Source organism: Pelmatolapia mariae, linkage group LG12 (genome assembly GCF_036321145.2).
Source record: "Pelmatolapia mariae isolate MD_Pm_ZW linkage group LG12, Pm_UMD_F_2, whole genome shotgun sequence".
Classification (NCBI taxonomy): Eukaryota; Metazoa; Chordata; class Actinopteri; order Cichliformes; family Cichlidae; genus Pelmatolapia; species Pelmatolapia mariae.
The window spans coordinates 27,418,105-27,443,531 of record NC_086237.1 but is presented as its reverse complement, the minus strand read 5'-3'; the positions used below and the strand labels follow the sequence as shown (position 1 = coordinate 27,443,531).

Below are 25,427 nucleotides of genomic sequence, written 5' to 3'. Positions count from 1 at the left end.
GTTTCTATCCAGGGCTGCATATAAAACAAAATAGGCACCCGCTAAAGAGATTTTGGTCTTTCCTCAAACAAAAATTGCCATTAATGTGACAAAATTGTTTTGTGGGGTTTCATTTACTTGCGCATAAAAAACACTTTTGCTCTTCAAATATCCAGAAATAACAGGAAAACACATAGACCGCTGTTAGGTAAGATGACACCGACTCTTTGTCTTAAATGTATAAAGATTTATGTGTGTAGTAACCTCCCAAAGGCCCATTATAGCTTGGCAAAAAAAACAAAACCAAACAAAACAAAACCCTGCTGTCTTTCTGTGAGGTGTTACAGTACTCAAGCCTAAGCAGAGACATAAATAAGAAAACCTCATCCATTTATCTTTACGAGATGGCGAAGTAAGTGATGAAAGATCCAACTTTGATTACAAAGTTGATTTTTAGCGTGCATCAGCGCATTAACCTTCAGAGGCCCTTTTCTTAGATTGCTGATGAACATGTTTACGTGTGATTCAGCAACTAGCATTTGATCTTGAGCCAAGTAATGCGATGCAAGACGTGCAACTGCTGTCACATCCTCCTATTGTATTAAAAATCATCGCCTTTGTGATCACAAAAACACTCTAACATCTGTAACACTATACAGTCTAAATGAGTGCACTGGAACTGAAATCTAAAAAAAAAAAAGTATGAAATTTGAAAGTGATGCAGAGCTTGTTTAAGATTTAATGTTTGAATATTAACATAGAGGGCTTAAATTTTCATTTTGTGCAACCTAATTTATAATCTTGGCATTCGGAGGCTGATTCCACATGAGGAGAGGAAGCCTGCATTATTCATTTAGATGGAAAAGACCGTAACAAGATGCAAGAGTAATTTGATGATCGTGACGATGATATCTTTATTGTCCGCTGGGAGGAATTCATTTCACGTGACAGACTGTTACTTGACGTATAACACTGCAAAACAAACAACCATATAACTGCATATGAACAGACCTTCGTAGCCCAACCGTACAAGTAAATCATAAATATAATGGAAACCTAATGTATACTGACAGGCAGAGTATCCTCGGCATAATTCCTATAAGGCTTCAGCTCCATGTACAGCCTAAAGCAGCTTGTGTTTTCCTTTTGGAATATATGCTAGGTCATTCATGCCGTGAATCCCTTCCTAATTAGTCAAGTCTAAGTAAAATTGTAGATGTCACCTTGCTTAGAGATGCTGGCAGCATTCCTACTTCAATTCATTTTCATTGCTCAGTATTGGGAGTGAAAACAAGGCAAGAAGCTATGCAGATGAGCAATGCAATGTCATTAATGTTTCTCTATCATCTATAATTTGTTGCCCTGTCTGGGTGTTTGTTCCTGTCCCCTGAAATTATTCACAAAATCTCTGCCTTCAGAATGTTTCCAGAGGAAAGGGAAGACAACAGCTTTCGCTTTGCGTACGGTTTATAATAGGGCTGCATGACTGTGAGGCAAAATGATCATCATGATTGTTTTGATCATCATTGAGATCACAATTACTTGTCATAATTATTTATTGATTTTAGTGGCAAAAAATGTTTTTCTTGCATCATGATGTGAACGCTGCGTTCGCATTTGTTCAATTCTTTGCATCAAAGTAAAATTGTTCCTCCTTATTCACCTAAATTCCGTTAATTTCTTGGAAGAATAGTTAAATTCATTTACATTAAATGACAAAAACAAAAAACAAACAAACTGTACCATAACATATGTGGCACCTTTTGAATAAGTTGGTTGTATTGCTTCCCATTGCAGACACAACTTACCACTCTTTGCGCATGATTTTACTTTTAATTACTCGCAGTAAATCCAAACTATTTCCCAACAATGGATGATGAGACGCTTTGAGGGACGAGCTCTTCACCTTTGGTTGTGCCACACATTTGATTTTTGCTGTGTGTCTGCCTTTAACCTAGTGTTACTCAGCCATACTACTTCAGGAACCGTCACACTACAGGAACAGCCTTGATTGACACATGCTGGCACATCATGGAGTCATGCTCATTTAGTTGTTGGAAGCCAAAATAGTGATCGAGATGAAAATTAATTTAATTGTGCAACATTAGTATGAATTATAGTATATAAATCCAATGCACAACTGCCTTAAACCTGCATTCTTTCTGTTTGCCAGCAGAGGGCGACTCGCCAAACTGCAAAAAGAAGCCAATTTGTGTAGAAGTCTATAGGAAATAACCCGACCTTTTAATTCATTTATGAACTCAGTAACCACTTTGCTGATGAAGTGATGATCATGGAGTATGATAAAGTAATGTATTAAAATGGCATCTATTGTCTGTTTATAAATAACATATGATGAAGTCCATTCCATAAATTGTTGTGGGGACGTACATAAACAGGCTCTTGGGTTCATTCGGCTTTGCTTATGACTGATGAATTTTAGAGTTTGACTTTGCAAAAGTGTCTCTAGAAAATACTGGTGGGCTACAAGGCCAAGCTATTCCTCAGGTTAATTATTTCTGACAGCTCAGCAACAGTGTTGTTTTTACATGAAAATAACTTTGGTATAGACTTTGCAAACCTTTTCTATGTGCAGCTAGGAGCGTACAAGAAACAGTACAAGTAAAGCATTGGAGAAAATCTCAAAAATGTAATATTGGTAATTTTTCCTTTGTTCGGCCATCCTTGCTTCTTATTCGGTGCACGTACATGCACATAATTCCTGCTTCAGTTTCACCACTGAGAGAAAATTTGAAAAACAGAAGAGTGAGATCAATGATTTGAACTGAACTAAAGGCATTTGTTATGATGACCAGGCCTAAGAACTCCACTTTAACTCTAATCCATTACATTGATCGCTAAATCACACATATTTTCTCTATTCTTTCCAAAATTTAGCAGCCAGTGCTCAGACCAAGTCTAATGTGTATTTACTGATAGTGCATGCAGGGCTTGTACAGTGCAGTTATATATTGCGAGTGGGTGGCTGAGCAGACAGAATTTGTTGATAAACTGAATGTGCAACACTTCCAATGCATGCATTTGTTTTTTAAGTGTGCTTTTTCTCCTCTGCCTGCGTACTTTATGTAATGCATGTGTACAAGCCTGCCTCCCCATGAGGGGATCCACAATACTTGCTCAGGGTGGGAAAGCAGCTATCGGTGGGTTCCCAATTTTAGACCGAGACATGAGGAATAAGCTGCTATGATTAATTAGAGCTCTGTTATTTCTGTTTATTGTGGAGCTTAAGTTCTTAAGTGTTGCTCAGAGGTGATGCCTCAATATTGAAGACCTTCTTTTTCCTCTCTCTTTTTTTGCCTTTATACCACCCTCACCTTCCTTTATAGTCCTGATTATTCTTCCTCTTGAGCTTAAGAAAGGAGAGGGAAAAGACACGATAACAGGGTTTTAATCCACACTACAACATGGAGACAATGCTTTGCAGTTTGTGGAAAAGCGGCATGTGGCCCTCGTACTATTTGCGTCACTGCTTTCTTGCTTGGTGCTTTCATTTTGGAATTGCCCATAAAAAAAGCAAGTATTTTCTGGGGAGAGGATGCTTGTGCTCGTATCCTATTACCGGTTGATTTTTCTCTTTCATTATCCATCCACTCTCACACAAGCGCTCACAGAACACAGATACGCATGTACAGAATTACACTTGAAAAGACATGCAAATCTCTCTACAAATCCTTCATCAAAGGTGCAAATATGCACTTCCAATGCAACTAGGCACATGTCCATGAACATAAAACACATACAAAGCTAAGAATCTTCACGCTCTCCTACATGCACGCACGCACGCACGCAGTCTCGTATCTTGGGCTAGTGATTAAAAAGCATCATTATCTTGCTATGGCCGTAATGAGAAGCACACACCTGTTTTCCACAGCTGTTCCCAATCACAAGCTGTCGCCCTTCACTCTAGGACCAGAAGCTCTGGAGGTGATGACTACGCAATGTCATAAATCACCTGCTGAGAATCCAGTCACCACGGAAACATGCCTCATTAGAATCTGCTAACTGAAGAGAGTTGTCCTTTACCCCTTCACTCGAAGTCCTGGAGCAGAATGGGCTTTAGTCACTGTAGCTTTCAGCCTACCCTTTGGCACTGGCTCCATGCAGGACATGTATAGCATGAGCTCACGGTGTGTGCAGTCAAAGGCACCGGTGATGCCTGGTTTCATGAGTCATTGGGCTTTTGCTGAGGTTACATATGGGCTGAAGGATAGCTGATATGAAATACATAATATCCTCCCTTTTCTCCCAGTGCAGTCAAGTGTGCACATCCATTTGTAGAAAATAAAGGGCTTTGAACTGATGATTCTACATATTTCCCAGTTATATCTTTCAGTTCAAGTAATGTGCAGTCAGGTCTGGGCTGCCATACTGAGAAATGAGTCTGAAAGTATGTGTATTCTTTAAAGCCTGGTGTCTTTGCTGCCCGCAAACCTGCTGCCTCTCCATAAATGTCACCAATGACAATTTGCGAATGGATAGTGTTATATCTCCAGCAGGTTCTCCCTTTAAAAGGCTCTTCTTTGTCCCTTGAGCAAGACATTTCAAAGATGTTCCTGAATAATGACTGACAGAGTAGACTGAGATGGTTATGCAAGAGCCGTCAATGTTACGTTTATGTCTTTCTCAAATTGTCGGTGGAATAAATCACGCATGCTTTAAGGACAAAAAAAAAATGTCTAGGTGGTAGGTGGTTCCTTTCTGAAAGGAAAGCAAGTTTTCATTTTATCAACAGTAAGAATATTTCTAATATTCTTGAATATTCAGTAAATAAGGATTTAAAAATTTCCTTGAGGCTCTTTATCACTGTCTTGAATGATGCATAGTGACATTTTAAGTGTTTATCAGTAGTTTAGGATATAAATTTGATTTCAATGGCTGGAAGAAGAAAGACGGTTTTCATTTGCCATCCTGCCTGTGTGTCTGGCCTTTTCATTTAAGGCGCTGCTTACTGTTATATCTGTGGATCTAGATTTTGTTCTGTGTTGCAGTTTGCCTCATTTCTTCTGAGCATAACTCTGCAAGATACATTTTAGTTTCATTTCCTTTGAGTCTGCCTTTTTGATTGTTACACCAGCCATTCACTTTGGTTGGTGTGCCTCTTCTAGATGTTTGACATTTCAATTTAAACGTGCTACAAACCTTTTTGGCCAAGAGGGAGGATAGACAGAAAAATGCAGGGAAGGAAGACGTGTGGGGGATGGGAGTTGATGGATGGAAATCAAAAGGCCCACTGGTGGGTTGTAGTCTTGTCAGTATGACCGAATATTGACTTGATAGTAATACCGTGTTTTATTGTTAATTAAGCACTGAGGTAGGGCTGCTCGATTATGGCAAAAATGATAATCACGATTATTTTCACTGAAATTGAGATCTCGATTATTTGACGATATTTATTTAACAATAACAATATATTGAATAATGGCTTTAAAGATGTCAAAAAATAATATAAAATAGTGTGCAAATACTGATAACAGTGCAAATGTTTGCAATATAAAAAATAAATGAAAAATGTAAACATCTATGTTTAGTGAACTTCAAAATACTGCATAATACAGGTTGTTCACTGTGTTAATTGAGCAGTGGTCTTTGGCGAGGAAAACGTTACCGCGTTTGTTATCTCCTTGTGTCTCTGGGAGCTGGTGGGATATTTAGTCGCGTTGTACAGGGTAGCGTGAATGGAAGTCTGTGAGGATGAAGCAGGTGTTGTCAAGAGTTTTTTTCTCTATGTTCCTTCATTGTTTGATCGTATGTCACTTTGTGAGCGGTCTTCAAATGATTGAATAAATTTGTAGTGTTGCTCTGTGGTGCAGCTACGACACCGTAGCAAAGTTTCCACACTATGTCTACTTGATCCACGTCTGACTCCGCGAACCCATAATGTTTCCACACCACTTAAGTCGTTTTACCTCTCTTTTCAACCAACGGCATTCTTTCTTCAGCAGCCATTATCCTCTCCTCACCAAATAACTTCTGCTTAGCTTTCCGAGCTCTCCGAGCTTCCCTCGGGTCCTCTTACCGGTAATTGTTGTGACGCGTGTTCGAAAGGAAGAGAGGTGCGCTCGATTTGCCACACGAAGCAGCGCAAGAGGAGGAGCTAATAATCGGCTCAGTCATTTTTAAAGATCGTTGAAAGCCCAGATCGTAATCACGATTAAAATTCAATTAATTGAGCAGCCCTACACTGAGGTAGTAATTTAAAAAAAAAAAAAAAAGCTTTAAAACCTCAAATTTTTAAAGATAGTGCCCCTTCCAATATTAATGTGATAGCTTTTACAGTATAAACAGTATAAATGCAGTCTGACAGCTGCAGGACATAAACACATTTATATGATTCTATAACATATATTTTAATATTGCTCTGCAGTACTGCAGTGCAGCAGTAGTGACTTTACCTATACTAAAAAGTGGTCCTTTATGTGGATGCTGCTTGCTCATTGTTTCAGTTTAGTGTTTCTCTTGTGTCACAGTTTTTAAAACGGATCCAAGTTTTGCTCCAGGTATCTAATAAAAGAAAAATGTAGTGATGATTAGTACTGTCATGATACTAGAATTTCAAAGAGACAGAATAGATTGATAACATTTGCTTTCTAGCGCCCACATTAACGTGTAATTATTAGCTGCTACCTTGCTGATAACTTAATAGACAGCTAATATGAGTAAATGGTGTATCTGATATCCAGGTGTTGTTTCTGCATCCTTTGCCATAATAATGTTAGTCCAGGATAAACTATGTAACTGGCCAAATTTAGGCTACTCATGTTGGTTTGCTAGTGATAGCTTTTAATAACATTAGCTTGCTAATTAGAAGTTAATGTCTTGGCTAATGCTAACTGAATGCTTAGCCAATGTCCCTGGACAGTTGCAATGTTGATCCTGGACCAGTGTGATTATGATGATGTAGAAACAAGGCCAACACAAGGATATCAGATCGTGCGGCTGCTAGTTAAACGGCTAACGTTAATGTGCACATGAACCAGGTTAATCTTTATGCCAACTGTTTACTACTTAAGTGTTGTTGAAACACTTAAGCTTTACTGAACTTTTAAAATTCAACTTTACAACTGAACAATCATGTTGTTGGGATGTCATAGCTTTGAAATGTGGGTAAAAAAATAATAATGCCATTCTTTATACAAAACTCTCTTATGGAACAAGTTTTTCAAGTGTTTTCTTCATAAATTATACAATATAATAAATATATTATCAAGTTAGGTTTGATATTAGCCAAATTTAGGTTACTGTTGTTGGTTTGCTAGTGATACCCTTTAGCAATAGCTAACTTCTTGGCTAATGCTAACTGAAGACTGACTATGTCATAGGTCCGTTGTAATGCTAATCCTAACCAGGTTACTATGATAGTGTAAGAACAAAACCAACCAGGGATGTTAAAATGTGGAGTTGCTAATAGTTAAATGGCTAACATTAATCCACACATGAGCCAGATCAAGGTTTATATTAACTGTTTATGTTAACTGCTCCTGTTGTTGGAACAAGAGCTTGACTGACCTTTTGAAATTAGTCATAAAAACAGGTGTGTCTAAAAATTTACTATTATGCTCGTTATATTCACCCTGGCGAATAGTGTCGCCTGACAAAAGTGACCTCACACAAATGCCATTCAGTCAGTCTTGCACCTGACTTTTTATAACCTTTTGTGTTGTGCTGTTGCTGACGCAGCCAGGTGGAAGGCACAAGTGTATGATCGTGTGTGTGCGTGTGTGTGTGTGTTTTAACCACCATTTTAATGATATAGTACTAGTATAATTTATTAGTTAAAATTTTCATTTTCTCAAATTTTTATTTTGTTTAAGTATTCTTTCATCTCTGTTATCCAAAGGGCAGACTGCTCTCCCCCAGTTTCCTAAACTACATCAGTTTACTAGTGATATGTGCTTCTTGCAGTGGCCTTCTTTTTCTCAGCATCTGTGACATCGCTATAATTATACAGGCATTTTAATCAGTTCTGGACACAGATAACAAAGGGGGGCGGGTATGGGAAGCTGAATATGGGAGGCTCGACTCAGATCAATTTCTTGCATTGGGATGGAGAAAGATAAGGAGAGAGCGGCTTTCTCACCACTGCAGTGTATTGATATACAATCCCAGCCTTTCTCATTTCTCCAGCTTGTGTGTATTTGAGTGAAAAGAAACAGGTGGAGTAACATACAATATACCCTGCTACCTGTTTAAGCACAAATTACAACTCAGGGCAGTCAACAGATTATCCTGATAACTATTATTCTTTTGTTTCCCCACCTTCTCTCTCCCCTTCTGTCTCCCTTCTGTTTCGGTTCTCTTTTTTAGGTAAGTGACAAAACAGCATGGATTATATGTGAACATAAGATGCCTCAAAAGGTAACGTGGCTGGTTTTTTTTTCTGTTTTGTGATGTGAATACATTTTTTATTATAGTTAAAAACTGAAAAACAACCCAATTAAAACACCTTCACTATCAAATTACTGCTACTTCGAGTGCATTAAGCACTAATCCCTAACACGATGATAATAACGCAAAGGGAATCTTTCTGGGAGGAACATCAGCAGCTTCATTCTGTTTTTATGTTCATTACTAATTGTTAGTTTGCCAGTGTGTGTAATGGGCCTATCATGAGCAGTGTGCATCTGCACTCCCTTCACCTAATGGTGGTGGTGTGTTTTGCTGCTAATCTGTTTATCTAATCAGATGCTGAGGTTAGGGGGTCTATCTCATTAACTTGCAGGATATTGATTTCCTGCGTTTGGGGCAAAGCGCTCTACAGCAGCCTGCTTCTACATTCCCAGATGGGAGGAATGCAGGCTCCTCAAGCTCATCAGTTGATCTCACCTATGCGTGTGTGCGTGTGTGTGTGTGTGTGTGTGCCCGCATTTAAAAATAGCTACCAAAGTAGCGTGATTGCTACAAAAGCAAATTGTATTTTTAAAGACAATGTGAAAAAGATCTAACACAAAGATGGGCTTGAAAATGAACACTGTTTCATAAACATCAGTAAGAAAGCGCGTCAAAATAATCATCTATTTTGAAATGTATCAACGCTTGAAACTGTCTCCCTGAGCCTGGTGCTGCAGACTCTCTGTGTTTTTGTAGGGTCTTTACCTTTAGGGCTGTTCGATATGACGATGTATATCGGATGACGATATGAAAACATCTGTCGTTTCATATTATACGCTAAATAAATGTCGCAAAATAAACTGTTTAGAGCAGTATTTTTTCCATCTTTTTGATGGTCACTGTAGTGGCTATATTAATTTCTTAAAGTTCTCTTTCTTTTATATTTAAAATAACCACACTACAGATGGACAAGCTATTGTTTTTACATGTACTTTCGTTAGCAACAACGACGGTAAAACCATTGTGTGGCTCCGCCGTCCCCTCGTTTTTTTTCCACATAAACCTTTCACAATAAAGCCTGTTGAGACTTTTCAAAATAAACTGAAATGATATACAGTATTCTTAAACATCAACTCTCAGAATATGCACCAAGCTAATTACCTTAAATAAAAACATGAAGTAACTATAAATGGTGCTTACAGTCACCACGTGTATGCAGGCACAGAGAAAGGCACCAGAAAACTGTACTATCCCCACCACAGACTCAAACACGGCAAACCTCTTCAGCCACCTACGCAAGAATCACGTGAAAGAGTATGGAGAGAGTTTACAGATGAGAAGCAAAAAAGAGCCGTCAGGTGCTGAAAATAAACCTTAGACTCAAACGTTAGAACAGGCTTTTCCCCACAGCACGCCGTGTAATAAATACTCACAGAGAAAACGGCGGCCATTACTACTTGTGTCTAAAAAGCTGTAGCTTCATGCATCGGTCAAAACACTCGACTCCAGGTACACGATGCCCAGCTGAAAACATTTCACACAAGTCGAGTTGCCCGAGATTCACAGAATTTACAGAAAATGTACTATTTTGCAATATATATCGTTATCGGGATAAGAAAGCCCTTACCTTATTTACCTTACAACAGAAAGTGACTTGAGATGACTACTGTAGTGATTTTGTGCTATATAAATAAATTGCATTGAAAGAATAAATTAAGTAGATAGTAGGTTTGCTGATTGCAAAATTTCCTGCTTTATAGATCTTAAAAAAAAAAAGGTTAGCCCCATCAGTCATCTATTCCTGCCTAGGCTCAAAATCTGACATTTAGCAGCTGAGCTGCACTTGATAAATCTCACCATTTATTATCAGTCAGACTGCATGCAGAGGTATGAAGCAGCTTTAATGGCTGGGAAAAGGCAAAATATCAGTTAGGGACCCCATACAAGAAGAGTGGGTGGATATAAGGCTACTTATTATTTTATTGGCTCATGGCTGCTGTACCCTGTGGTCTCCTAATAGTACATGGATTGAACTGATTGTAAATATTGTATTTCTGCTCCTCTGCTGCTAGGCAGTGTTATAGTAAGTGTATTGTCACTCCTGCTGTCGTGAGTTAGATTGTGATAAATGTGTGGGAGTGGCTTCTCTTGCATAGAGCACATCGGTGTGAATATGTGCCATTTACTGCACTGAGAGTGGTTTGTGAGTGTGTGTGTGTGTGTGTGTGTGCATCGTAAAAATCTGTGTGAGTATGTGAGGGCAATGCGTCATTCTGCAACTCGCAGAAGCCCAGGAGCTACCCTATGGTAGCTCCCATGCTGCTTCTATCTCTTATGTAACTGTGTTGTTGTCATGTTCTCACACTATTGGCCTTTCTCTCACTCTCTCTTCTCTTTTTCTCCTCAATCCCTTTCTACTTTTTTTGTTTGTTTGGGTTTTTTTGCATTTGTACATGTACTGCTTGTGCGGAGTATAGCAATTTTTGGAGATGTGGAGTTTGGTTGGGATTTAAGGGATCTTTTGTGCTGATACGGAGCTCATAAGAGTGTACCACAACGCAACAGACAACAACTTGTAGAGGCATTCAAATCAGCATTCTGTTTGTTCTCTCGTTGTTTTTCTGTCTTTGCTTTGCTCTGTGCCTCGTTCTGCTTGTGCCTTCCTTGTAATATAACTGTATTCTCTTCGTTGGTGTATTCATGCATCCATCCCCACCCACTCTGCAGCATACTTCCTGTGATACAGCTGCAGTCACGGTCAGAGAAAGCAAGAATTTTTATGAGTACTCCCTTTATACCAGTCACTTTGAAGAGAATTCATTTCTGCTCTTAGGGACCTATTATATTCCTCATAAAGAAAAAATGCAGAGATTCTTTTTTGTTTTCTTCTGTTTTTAGGAGATGAGAAGAAAGTATGATAAAGACATTCATATCTTGACTATTGAACCGTTCAGTTGCAAATTATAATCCAGGTAATTATTTGTTTTTAAAGCATGTTTTTATCTTTATACTAACATCTACTAAATCTGAAATACTCCTTGCAGCAACAGCTGACTGACTGATGCCATGCCAGGCTTGCTAAGTAGATGTTCCACTGTCCATAACTCAGCTGTGGGAATTAGCCGCTACTCAGTCAGTAGCAGTCAATAGCAGTAACATAATGCTTTGTTATTGTCTGTGGCTGACACTGTGTCAGGTGCATAGACTATATACTAAAGATAGCTGCCGTAATGAGATTCATTCATTTGTGAAGTGATTTTCATGCTATTTGAGCATTTTCACCATTGCCGTCTTTTTTCTCAAACTCAACTTGACAATCGTCCATCAAGTTTCTTAACTTGATCGACCCTGAACCGGTCCATCCATGACCAGTTCAGGGTCATGGATGGACGGGAGTCTATTCCAGCTGCCACAGAGCAAAGAGCAGGGTGCACACCAGACAGCCATTCACACTCACAGTCCAACCTACGGACATATGCATATGCATATCTTTGTACTATGCAAGGAAGCTAGAGTACCTTAAAAAACCCCATGGAAACGCAGGGGGACATATGATACAACCAGCTCGCTGGTGTGTTAGAATCCAGGACAATCTCGTTAAGTGACATTTTAAACCACCGCACCACTGTGCTGGCCTGGGCTTGACGAGCGAGTGGTAAATGTAGCTGAGAAACCGAGGCACACTTCGTGCTTACACAGTTGTGACTTGTCAATCACAAGGTAGCCACACAATAAATCATACTTTGCAATCTCTTTTCATCTAAATTAAACCATAATTGAACATCATGTTGTATTCATTAAGACATGAAACTGATGATTGAGACTACAACAGCAAAGTAATACGATCAAGTAAACACGAGGGCCATCCATCCATGGTTGTTCAGGTCCAGACTTCCCTCTACACAGTGAGATGTTCTCAAGCCAGTATGTCCTGGTTCTACCCCAGTGCATGCCTGAAACACCTCACAGAGGAGGCATACTAGTTAGTTGCCTGAATCACCTCAACTGGCTCCTTCCGATGTGGAAGACTGTTGTCTCTCCCCTCAGGCCCTCCCTCTTCAAAGGGAGATTCCATTTCATTTGAGCCCATGACATCATTCTTTTGGTCACTGCCCAGAGCTCAGGGCCTTATGTCAGGGTAGGAACATAAAGCAACTGGTATATCAACAGCTTTGCTTTCCCTCTAATGTGGATCTTAATGCAGGTTTAAGGCACTTCCGCGTTAGCTTCATTTTTGTACACCTTGGAGGCTTTATCCTTCTTCTATATATAGTCTATGGTTGCCTCACCTGTAAAGAAAAAACATCCTACCTTTAGCTTTTGGATATGCCCATTTACCCCTCTGTGTAAATGTTAACATTAGGCAAATGGGCTTTCTCCTGAGAGTATCTAGAAACATGTTTCTTTCCTTTTCAATTCAGCCAGCCAGTCCACAGAATTTGAAAGAAAACATCTGTAGTTATTTAAGAGGATGGCATTTACATCTGCTTCCGCAGGACTGTGTTGGTGAGATTAGATTTTCACAGTAAGAGAACCAGTGTTTCAATTAAAAGGTACCCTGTTGACCTCCAGTAGCATTATGAAATACAGCCTGTTTCATTTGTCTCATTCACACACACAAGTACCCTCGAACACATGGCTGATGCTGCATATTGCATCTGCATTTAAAAAAAAAAAAAGTACCGGCAATGTCTACAGGTGGTATTAACACAGCAGCTAGAAATGTTTTCATTTAACTGTAAGAGCAAAAACGAAGAGTGCTAAGCGCCACTACCAAGACTTTATTTATTTTCTCCCTTAACAAAATTATGTTTTTGTCACTTTATCACTGTTTTTTTTCCTCCTTTTGTTCCTTTTAATCAAGCAAATCATTAGAAAGCTAAAGTTTCTCTCTGTGTCAGAGCTGTGATCCATACTTAAGCTCTTATAATACAGGAAATATTTTCTGTTCGTCTGTAATCAGATTTATTAATTGCATGTCTTTGAGGCATCAAAACATAAAGTGTGATCAATGTTAGTGTCCACTACTCGCATTTTCCTCTAACATTTAACAGTCTTAGAATTAAAATCCAATACAGAGAAAGCATCTGCATTCTTTTTTCTACTGACATAGGCCTCAGTTGTCATGCTTGAAGATGCACTTTGACTAAGTGGAATGACTTCACACTTTTATTGACTGGGAAAACTCATTAGGCTGTCATTTTCACATTGATTCCTCCACCCACATGTACAGCACAACTGCAATACAGAGTGTTCAGAAATGTTCCCTGGAGCCTGTTGAAAATTCATCCTGGAACTGTAGAAAACCAAGTGGATGATGCAGGTTAGGAGAGAGCGGATATAACACTTGATTACAAAATAATTCCTAGAATGCAGCGAGCATCAGGGAGCTTTATATAACATATCTGAGGGAGGAATTTTACTTGAACTGGAGTGAATATTTGTCAGTGAGCAGAGTCACCTTGTTGGATGACATATACTTATTGGAATGATACACCCTTCTGTGTCAGTCTACACGTAAGTTAAATTTTTGAAACCGTTCTCCACAAATATGATCAACGAGATGTTTTATGGCTCCCAGTAAAGCAGTAGGCTCTTCCTTTGATCTCATGTTAAAACAGTTCAGAGTTGTGATTTCTTCTCCGGTTACAATTTTGAAGCCCACAGCTATATCAAGTGCAGGCCTGTGTGCCAAAAGGTATATCCCTAACACAAATATCTAGTCAGTCAGTCACATAGCAACAACTCAGGAATGTAGATACGGTCGAGATGACCTGCTAAAGTTTAAACTGAGTATCTGAATGGGGAAGAAAGGTGACTTAAGTAACTTTGAACATGTCATGGTTGTTGGTGCCAGATGGGCTGGTCTAAGTATCAGAAACTCCTGAGCTGCTCAGATTTTCCCACACAGCCATCTCAGAAAAGAGAGAAAATATCCAGTGAGGAGCAATTTCCTGGACCAAAATCGCTTGTGGATGTCAGAGGTCAGAGAAGAATGGCCAGAACGCTTCCAGCTGATTGGAAGGCAACAGTGACTCAAATAACAACTCGATACAACCAAGGTGCTCAGAAGAGCATCTCAAACCGTGAAGCAGTTGGACTACAGCAGCAGAATGTCTGTGAAGGTTCTCAGTCATCCAGGTCATCGTAGTCTAAGGAGCTTGGAAAGAAAAGCCTCTGGACTTCTTTAAGTTGCTTGAAGACGTTTCACCTCTCATCCGAGAAGCTTCTTCAGTTCTAGGGTCAAGTGGTGGAGAGTCCCAGATTTAGAAGAGAGAAGAGCCACCTCCAGGGGACAAGACTCAGCAGTCCATCTGCATCTAAAGGACAAAGGTCACTCTTTTGAGGATGCCAATGTTCACACTTTGGACAGAGAAGACAGATGGTTTGAAAGAGGAGTGAAAGAAGCCATTTATGTCCACTGTGAGCGACCATCTTTGAACAGAGGCGGTGACTTACGACACCAACTGTCTGCCATCTATAATCCAGTTTTGAGATCCCTTCCCAGACGCCTTAACACCCACTCACACCCTGGGCCATCTGACCTCAGGAAATCACATGATAGGGTGGGGCTAGGTTTCACAAAGAGCTCACCTGAAACCCTGGCTGATTGTGACCTACACCCGTTTTCACACCTTGGCTCGTGTGATTAGGTAGAGGATCATCAAGGGGTCCTTTTGTCCACCTTTGGGGGGATACTCCCACGTGGTTTAAATCTGGGACTCTCCCCCATTTGACCCTAGAACTGAAGAAGCTTCTCGGATGAGAGGTGAAACGTCTTCAAGCAACTTAAAGAAGTCCAGAGGCTTTTCTTTCCAAGCTCTGCTGCAACATTTAGGCAAAATATAAGGCTAGAATTTTGTGTAATAAAAAACATGTAAGCATGGACCCATCCTAGTCTGTATCAGGCTGCTGCTGGTGGTGTAATGGTGTGGGGGATGTTTTCTTGGCATTTCTTGGGCTGTTACCCCCTGACCATCATGTTTGATGCGTCCCTGATTAAATCCAAAGTCTGAATTTCCAAGTTCCCAGTTGGAATTAGAATCTGGAACACATCCTCAACTAGAAATTTCCTACTTGAAAAGTTGGAGCAACCCAACCAAGTTAACGGTCCAAGATGTCGACAGTGAACCTAAATAGTAAAACGGTGCCTTAAGGCAACTCTTGTGATTTGGCGCTATATAAATAAAATTGAATTGAATTAAAAATACTAATCTCTTCTGCCACTGTTGTGTATTGTGCAGTGTTTTTTGTCAGTATTTTGCTGTATTGTTGGTGATACCTGAAAGGCTCTACCTTGCTGAAGAACCAGAACAAATCCAGGTTTTCCTTGCTTTTAGGGAGTGAAGTCACTCTGCCGTCTGAATTCCAAGGTGCTAGGACCACACCATAAAGCACCACAGGCCACCATGGCCCCTGAATATTGTTGCTCAGCCATCAAGATGTTACCCGTCTTTTGATGGCTGCTTCCAGCAGGATAAAACACCATATCATCATCTCAAATTGATATCTTGAACTTAACAATGAGTTCACTTTACTTTACTTTACTTTATTCCACCACACTTCAAGTAACTCTCACTCTTTATTTCTTGAATAAAGTGAGCTACTTCCAGATGATGTCAAAAGTTCACCACACCCCAGCAGCCTCACGTAGATTTCACAAAAATGTAACAAGCCTTACACAGATCTCCTCTCACCCACACGCTGACTTTTACAGAATCTTTACACATCTTAAAACTCCATTTACCCTCCCATCCCATCCCCAATTGCAACACTGCATCTTATAAAACATTTAGTGGATCTCTCGCCACATAATGCTCTTCTCTTCTCGTCTCGTCTCGTCTCTTTTCTTTTCTTTTCTTCTCTTCTCTTCACTTCTCTTCTCTTCTCTCTCTTCGTCTCATCATAGGATCTATTTTACATTAAATGTTGTTCTGCCGTTATTAGTGTCAGTATTCTCTCACCAGCCATTTCCATCTTGAACCCACCTGCAGAGCATTTCCTAGTGTGCTGGCAGGTTTCATGTGGTGATGTTGAGGTGTGGTAGAAAGGAAGGTGATAGTTTGACTTTTAAATGTCATATTAGAGAGAAGACAGGGGTGGCATGGCCATTGCTGTCTGCTCCTCAGCTTTTCCTGTCAGATTTAGTCAAGAAGCAATGCTGAATGTGTACTATGCTACTGATTACAGAAAAAAAAGTTAATGCAATCATAATGGGACTTATTGTTTTGCAGTCTATGTTTTATGTGATATTTCAGAGGGTAATAGAGGTCATTTTATCACATTTATTATTGTTGTGAAAGAAAGATTTTATTTATCTGAATATTGTCAATATACTGTGCAAAGACTAGGAAATAAAGTCACTGTATTCCACTAATAATGACTATATAGTGGTAAAAATTCCAAAATGGAATATCAGTATGGTTACAGCATTGTAGTCACAACCTTATTCAGGATAATGGAAATCATTTTTCCTATCCAGTCACACAACAATGACTCATTTTAACAGGAACTACAGTACCGTGCAAACGTCTCATTTCTTTATATTTTGCTTCAAGACTTTTTTTTGTAAGTGGTATTGAGTAATAGTTCTCCGGGGTTTCTGAAAGTCTTTCAGAGATTCTCTTTGGACAGTGGCTCATTTTCAGAATAGTCCTTGTTTTTTTTTTCTTTTTTGAACCACTTAACACTGACCTATGAATCATTCAAGCATTAAAAAGGGACCTAATCCAAGGGATAAACCAATGTTGTCTGCACATAACAGACAACTTACCAAAGAACCAGTTTTACAGGGTGTCTTTGGACACACCTGTCACAAAAAGACATATTGTTTTTCCTTTTTCTTTTAATTGAATCTGTAAAAAATGCAAAATTAGCATTGTTGCACCAATAAGGTGAATCCCAGCTACTTGCCAAAAAAGTGTGCTGTGCAGTGTGTCCTTGAAGGATTTAAAGAAACAGGACAAGTGGAGGACAAAAGAAGATGTGGCCTAAAAAACTATCTACGGCAGATGAACAGTAAAGTTATGTTCTTAAGGAGCAGGGGAAAAGAAAATCCAGCAAAGACCTAACATAGGACCCGGGAGATGCGCCTGGATCCATCTACCCTTCACTGAAGCCTTATCAAAAAGGGTCTCAGCTGAAGGGTCAGTCTTAGTCAGTCAGTCTTAAGAAAGGAAAACAGGGAGAAAATGCTGAGGTAATTATACGATAATTGGACTGAAAATCAGTGACAAATGGTCTCATAGATTCAATAATACAAATTTGAAATTTTTGGTTTGAATCATGGTCAATCATGGTCTACAGCCATCTATAAAAAAATGGCGGAGGCTCTGTCAAGATTTGGAGCTACATTTCAAGGAGTAATGTGGGAACTCTTGATTAAAATTTATGAAATTATGAATGCAGAAAGATCAGATAATGATTCTCTATGCAGTATCATCTGGAAAGCATCTGATTGGCAGCATCTTCATTTTTCAGCATGACAGTGATCCCAAACACACTGCCAATACAGTAAAAGCATACCTGAATAGAGCAACACACAGTAGACACTAACAGTGCATTGTCAGCTTCCCTAGAGCCCAGACCTCAACAATATTCAAGCAGTGTGGGATATCTTGACAGAAAATGGAAGAAAAGGCAGCCAATATCCAAAGAAAATCTTTGAATGTCCTTTAAGAAGCCTTGAGAACTATTTCTTAAGACTTTTTGAAGAATTGCCTTATCCACTGTATTTCCATTATTGTTTGCAGATTTATAAACCACTGCATGAATAAACTTTTCAATTCAGTTTTTTTAATACAGCGCCAAATCACAGCAAAAGTTGCCTCAGGGCGCTTTATATTGTAATGTACACACAACAATAATACATCAGAGAAAATCCCAGCAGTCATATGACCCCCTGTGAGCAAGCGCTTAGGTGACAGTGGGAAGGAAAAACTCCCTTTTAACAGGAAGAAACCTCCAACAGAACCAGGCTCAGGGAGGGGCGGCCATCTGCCGCGATCGGTTGGGGTGAGAGAAGGAAGACAGGATAAAAGACATGCTGTGAAAGAGAGGCAGAGATTAATAATAACTAATGATTAAATGCAGAGAGGTCTATAGTGAGTGGAAAAGGTGACTGAAGAAAAATTACTCAATGCATCATGGGAATTCCCCAGCAGCCTACACCTATTGCAGTGTAACTAAGGGAGGATTCAGGGTCACCTGGTCCAGCCCTAACTATATATTTTATCATATGGAATGTTTTAAGCCTAATCCTAAAAGTAGAGAGGATGTCTCCCAAATCCAAACTGGGAGCTGGTTTCACACAAGAGGGGCCTGAAAGCTGAAGGCTCTGCCTCCCATTCTACTTTTAAATACTCTAGGAACAACAAGTAGGCCTGCAGTCTGAGATCAAAGTGCTCTAATGTGGTGATATGGTACTATAAGGTCATCAAGATAAGATGGGGCCTGAGTATTCAAGATCTGGTATGTGATGAGAAGGATTTTAAATTTGATTCTGGATTTAATGAAGAGAAGCCAATACAGGAGAAATGTGCTCTCTCTTACTAGTCCCTGTCAGTACTCTTGCTGCAGTATTTTAGGATCAACTGAAGGCTTTTCAGGGAGTTTTTAGGACATCCTGATAATAATGAATTACAGTAGTCCAGCCAAGAAATAATAAATGAATGAACTAGTTTTTCAGCATCACTCTGTGCCAGGATGTTTCTAATTTTAGAGATATTGCGCAAATGGAAGAAAGCAGTCTTACATATTTGTGTAATATGTGCATTTAAGGACATATCCTGGTCAAAAACTCCAAGATAACTCCAAGATTCCTCACAGTGTTACTGGAGGCCAAGGTAATGCCATCCAGAGTAAGAATCTGGTTAGATACCATATTTCTAAGATTTTTAGGGCCGAGTACAATAACCTCAGTTTTATCTGAATTTAAAAGCAGAACATCAGAGGTCATCCAGGTCTTTATGTCTTTAAGACATTACCGCAGCTAATTGGTAAAGCACTGCATCTATTTACCATTTTCCTACAAGGTATAAATAAAAAGGGGTAACTCAAGACTTCTACACAGTGCTATAACTGAAGACAGATACAGTGTTTATTATTGTGCAAGTTTTAAAAAAATAATATGTCTGGCCACTAGCATATACACTGTTGTTTGCCACATATAGTATTCTGTAAATCTAAGAAATAGCATACTGATTTTTGAGTGACTCAATGAATAATATGCAACACATTTGTATCACACACTTTATTTTCTATTTAACACCTTTTTTTAACTGTATACTTGATGAGGCACCCTAGTGGTTTTGCTGCACATTTTAAAATGTATCTGTCTGTATAATGATGCCTTTAATATGATACTTCAGAGGTTTATGATTATTGTGAACCAGCAGGTTATGCCTAGAATTGTCTAGAATTTTTTATTGTTACTAGTTCCTAGATTTTTACCTTTTATATTAGCTCTGGCCCTTTGCTTAACATTTATTGCTGTGTATCTAAACTTAAAATGTGAGCCCGTTATACAAGTATTTGGAAGGGCGTGTGCTCTTCTGTGTGAACAGAGTTCAGTGGTTTCCTCTTCAGTTTGCAGACAGAATGTCACAGACAGCCATTTTCAGAGTAAGATAATTTTACAGCCTGCAAGCCTCCTCCTAACGTGTAATTACTTTAACAGTTTAATGTCACACAAGTCCCCCACAGTGCTCTTTCCTACATGCTGCTCCTTCTTCATAATTCATGCCCTTTAATGGAATTTAGGACAGTCAGAGAACACATGAGAGGGAGATGCCTTGCAACTAATTTCCATTACACAAATTTCCTTCAGTATAGTCATTCCTATGTTTAGGCCATACGTATCATTTCGTCTTTCAAGGAATTTTCTAGTGTAGCTCATTGGCTTGAAGGGGTATATTCTTCCTTATTCTCGTCTTTCTTTTCTCCCTGACTGTTTTTAGCCAGGAGTCTGGAATTGGTGGCCACCACGTCAGTGGTTCCCAGATGACGCATTTTAGTGTGGATCTCAGTGAATGTGGTGATTCTGTCATTTCTTCTAGTCCCACCATAAAGTTGACATTTATAGTTTTGAGTAAAATTTTCTCATGCGATCTAATGGTACAATTGGAGCAAATTTTCAGTGTTTTTGGTTTTGAACAAATATTTTCAAAAGCCATCATCAGTTTTAGTTGTGCAATGGCTTTTGTGCTCATAAGAAGTCAACAAGATAAACCAAGATGGTAACAGTAAGCTAGCTATTTTATTATATGTGTGATATGCTAGTTTAGTGCACAGATAACCTAGCTAACAAGGTTAAGTACAGCATCACAGAGATAAAAGTACAGATCAAAGAAACTGTTTATCTGATTTGAATTTGTTTCTTTTTGATAAACTTACATGAAAGCAAAGAGGCTTTGGAGCCTCATGCAGATGAGTTCTGCATGGCTGCAGTCCTGTCACTGTTTACTACCTTATCTGTTTCTTTCAAAATCGTTTTAAATATTTCAGCTACAGCCGGCAGCCACATGGTACAATATCAGGGGCAGATTATGCTGCTAGAGAACACAAATGCTTCTTTGTCTTGGATATGATGTATAAATCATAAAACTATCACTCTACCCTCCAGTGGCATACTGACACACACATGTTCGAGCCAAGTGAAAGCAAACAGAGTGTGGATTAAAGCAGTCTTAGTCTACGGGGTATCAGACAGTTCATAAAAGATACCATATGTCTATCAAAATCTCTTTCAAATGCCTGTCTTTTGAGTTGAAAGAAGTTAAAAATACTTTGAAAATAAAAATCTCATCTTATGAGAAATGAAATGTGCATTTTAATGTGGTAGATAAATGAAACGAACAGATGCACAAATTCCAGTAGGCTTTGGTGTCACATTAAAAGCTTTCGCGTGCGAAAAATAACTGGACAAAACAGTCATACTTTCTAAGACAATTTTTTGCTGCTGCTGATAATAAACAGACTAGGCTGAATGGTATCTAAGTAACAGCCACCTGAATTTTCCCCTGAGCCTACAGTAATTAGCATATCAGAGGAGGTCATCATTGGGTCATATAATCCCTCAGAGGAACTACTAATCACACCCAGACACTGGGTTCATCCAGTGCTGTGATTAAGGCACAGACAATGCAGGGGGAGCCAGTCGAATGCTTTGGCTGCAACTGTGACACAACGTTGGTGCAATGCAGGAGAAGTCTATTTTTGGAGGAGTTCAGCAACAGAGCTGACACCAAGGCTGGTAATGGAGGTACGGGGAATATTGGATAGGATATACACAGATGTTAATGCAGTGTGACCCTGGGCAAACTGTATACATATGACAGCAATATACAGTACAAGCTATTTTAACATATCTGCGAACAGTATGTAGACTAGAAACCTTTCTACATCATTAACAAACAAGCCTAGAGAGAACCACAGCATTAAAAACAACAGAGACAGTTCAAGCCAAACGGATAATTAAATTGAACAATTTGCATTTGTGAGAAGGATGTTCTAACACATGGTATCTCATTTGAATTACAAAGTAACATGTTACTGAAAGTTTATATTTTTTTGTAAGACAGTAATCTCACTCACTGTTTATTAAAATCAGTAATAACGCAAAATTGACTATTTTCTATCTGGATGATTTATTTTAAAATTTAATTAAGTATTTAATTAATTTTAACATTTTCTATAGACTTGTGCAGCAAGCAGTTAGGCCTCAGTCACACAGTACTACAGACTAGCGACTCCCCCACTCCCCTACAGTTGCTAGGGAAAAATATTTAATCTCCAACTTGTTTCTTGTGATTGCTCTGATTGCTAGCAAATTTCTTTAGTTGCCTATAGTTGCTGACTTGTCTGCAAACACAAACTAACCACTAAGTGGTAGTGAAACTTGAATAAGTGGGCCATAAACCAAAAACCAAGAATATTGACATTTGAAGTAAAAAGTTGTGACTTACTGATATAACCAATGCATTTTAAAAGATACACTTTCACTAACGGCTGACTTACCCACACGAGTGGTTCTAGCGTCTGCACTATTCCTTATTATTCTTTCAACCATCCACTCAAAAAACGTTGTTAAAAAGTAGCTGGAAATACACAGGAGGAATCGACGATATCCAACAGAGCAAAATTTGCAGGCTCTGTCGACGCATCGCATTTCTAGGGACGTGCACATCAGGTTGTGGCATAGGTTTTCAGAAGAGTCCCGACAGAGAAGTCATGTTAAAAATGACACCATGCAGACCCAAGCCAAGCATCTAACACTTGGTTTTCCCGTGCAACAAAAGCAGTGAGGAGGAGTCAGGTACTCATTTCTCCAGTTAAATCACTGTGACCACAACATTTTTGTTAAGTGCTCTTTGGGCTGGTTTTCCCCAACTTAGCAGTTGGCTTTGTGTTAATATTTAAACACTAAAAGAAAGGCAGACAAAGTGGGCGAGTTAGATTTTTGTTATGTACATTGGCATTTAGAGCACTCTCCAACGCCATTATTTTTCATAGTGAGCTGAGAAAGTCAGACAGAGGCATGTACAGTTGGAATCATGCTCCTGCTTATCCATTAATGCAGTTGTGCACTGCTCAGTCTTGTTTCATATTGAAAGTGATATGTAAATGTTAAATGTCCAATCTAGTGAGATTGCCATTGCTACTTTTTAAGGCAAAGTGACTATTATGGTCACTCAAGCATGAAATGTGTTTGAATGTCATCTGAGTGCATGCTTGACAGGAGCTTTAGACAGCTTCATATATCCCACAGAGGACTTTTTATTCTCTATATGCTAGATTTACTCTCTATATTCTCCGTTTAAAGAAGACTTGTTCTAGTAGGATAAAAACAGGCACATATTACTATTAAACTAATAAAATTGACCTACTGAAGTATTTGTTGGTAATATTATGTGTAAAACAAACGTAAATTATGGCATCAAGCATTTTTATAATGTACACAATTTCAGCATCTAATCCTGACAAAATTGCATAAAGAGCATACCTTAAATTCAAACTGTCTGATCCGTAGCAGTGAGCGGTAGGAGCAACAATGCGCCCTTGCATTTTAAAGTGGATACAAAACAGTCATCTGACTGTAGAGCAGTGAAATTTTATTTGCTCCCACAGTCACCAGCCTCCAAAATATACTTACCCCTGTGGGGTGAGTGGGTGATCTTAATTTGATGTCCCTGGTACAAAGCTGTCCTTGAAATGTGCAGTGCAGCATTTATTCTCTGATGGCAACAGATCAAAAGCGCAATGCCGCCAGTTGACACAACACTTAGAAAGTACAGTGATCTGTAGGCTGCACATGGACATTTACATACGCATGACAGTTTAGGGCTGAAGAGACTTGTCATTTTGGACATACTGTGTGACTCCAATCACCGCATGAAACCACCGAGGTTGAACAACAATCTCACAAATGCTGCACGGCACAAGTCACAGAAAAACTATCCAGAGAATTTTCTAATAATTTTCAATAATATCCTGTATCTTCATGTAGCAGTCAGTATTTATTACAGGTAAATAATCACACAGCCATACATAGTGTAGTGCTCTGTATTTAAGCAGTTGTGTGCTCTTTGTTCTTTAAACCTTCTTTAAATGTGGTTTCTTAGCAGGTTTTCTGTAATAAATTACAATAAGCATGTTAACTTTTATTCCACTATTGGCACTTTAAAGCAGTAACATTTACGTTTTCTCTAAGTAGTGGGATAATGAAGGTATCAGAGAGAAGAGCGGAGTTGATTGCACCAACTGTTAGTGAGAGCCATCCTCACCAGATGGTGTTGTAGCGAGGATTGCCTCTGGTAATGGACCGCTGATATTTCAGTACGATCCCATCTGTACCTGCTCTCAGAGAACAGCCTTGCGAAGCAGTCAAAATAGACGTAACCATTTACATTGGTGGTTTCGAACGGGATGTTCGTGAAGCCTTTAACCGCGCTGTCTGGCCCACCGTCTCATTGAGATGACTTATTAATTGAGGCAGATTTCGCCTCGTGTCTGTTCGCTTTGAATCTTCCCTTTGAATTATTTATTTCAGTCATGTTTGCTTAAGTGTGACTCTTCAGATGTTAGGCCTGAGCTTTGTTAAACTCATAGTTTGTATTGGGGGATAGTGATGAGAACATCCATGGATTAACTATCTGTGTGCGTGTGTGTGTGTTTATGTGTGTGGTAGATTGACACAGTGTTAGAGTCTAACTCTCACTTATGTATAGATATTTTTGTTGTGTAATTAGGCACATTATAAGCCTGTCAAATTTAGCTTAATCCATTTTTTTTGTTTGCTAAGGAATATTTGTTTTTGTTTGTTTGTTAGTCTCGTCACATTGTACTTAAACTGTTTTGCCGAGCAGATGCAGTCATAATATTGGCACAGATATAAGCTTAAATAAAACACATTGAAGGATAATCTTTACTGTGGCAGATTTGTGCCGTTAGTCATCTTTCACTCACTTTCATTATAGGCCTGAATTTGATGTGTTTTCAATTTTTAGTTACCTAAACGTATGCAGCCTAGTTTTCATCACTGTGAAAGTGAGCTATCTGATTGAGTTTGCACAGCACACGTTCTGCGTCACTAACCACAGCTGCTGCTTTGTTGTAACACTGCATATTTTCCTAATAAATTAAGCCCCTCCCTTCAGTCTGTTGGTCTGACTTAAGAATCAAAGAGTTGTAAAACCTCTCCATTGCACAAGTGAGTGATTTTTGTGGCTACTTAAACATTCTTCACATTTTTTAAACGGCCCTTGAAACCTCCGTGTCCCCATTAGATGTAGGAATCTAATTACAAATATCTGATTTGAAGGGGGAATGAGTTAACCTTTGCTGAAATGCCACTGCATAACCATCTTTGAATGGCAAGGGGGGAGGGGCAAGGCATTTCCAGGGTGACACTCAGAGTGATGGACAGTTGGCTTACCTCAGAGGAACAATGCACACCAGGCCCAGTTTTCTGTCAGCCTCTAGAGAGATTTGCTCTGATATTTGAATGTAAAATAGGTGGAATTTTTTCATACAGATGCCTCGATTGAGTTGCTAAACTGCCAGATCCATGGGCTTGTATTGATATAATTGATATAATTCTC

General features: G+C 39.1%; 1 protein-coding gene across 4 annotated transcripts in view; it reads left to right on the top strand.

Annotated features, from left to right (window-relative positions):
• The window catches only part of pde4d (phosphodiesterase 4D, cAMP-specific), a 205,219-nt gene that overhangs the window by 118,051 nt on the left and 61,741 nt on the right, over positions 1 to 25,427 (top strand). The window contains exon 1 of one of the 4 annotated variants that reach the window (XM_063490761.1): positions 21,520 to 21,589. The exons of the other annotated variants lie outside the window; for them this stretch is intronic. The gene's annotated coding sequence lies outside the window, so the exon portion shown is untranslated. Of the gene's footprint in view, positions 1 to 21,519; positions 21,590 to 25,427 lie in introns of those variants that run through there. 4 annotated transcript variants of the gene reach the window in all.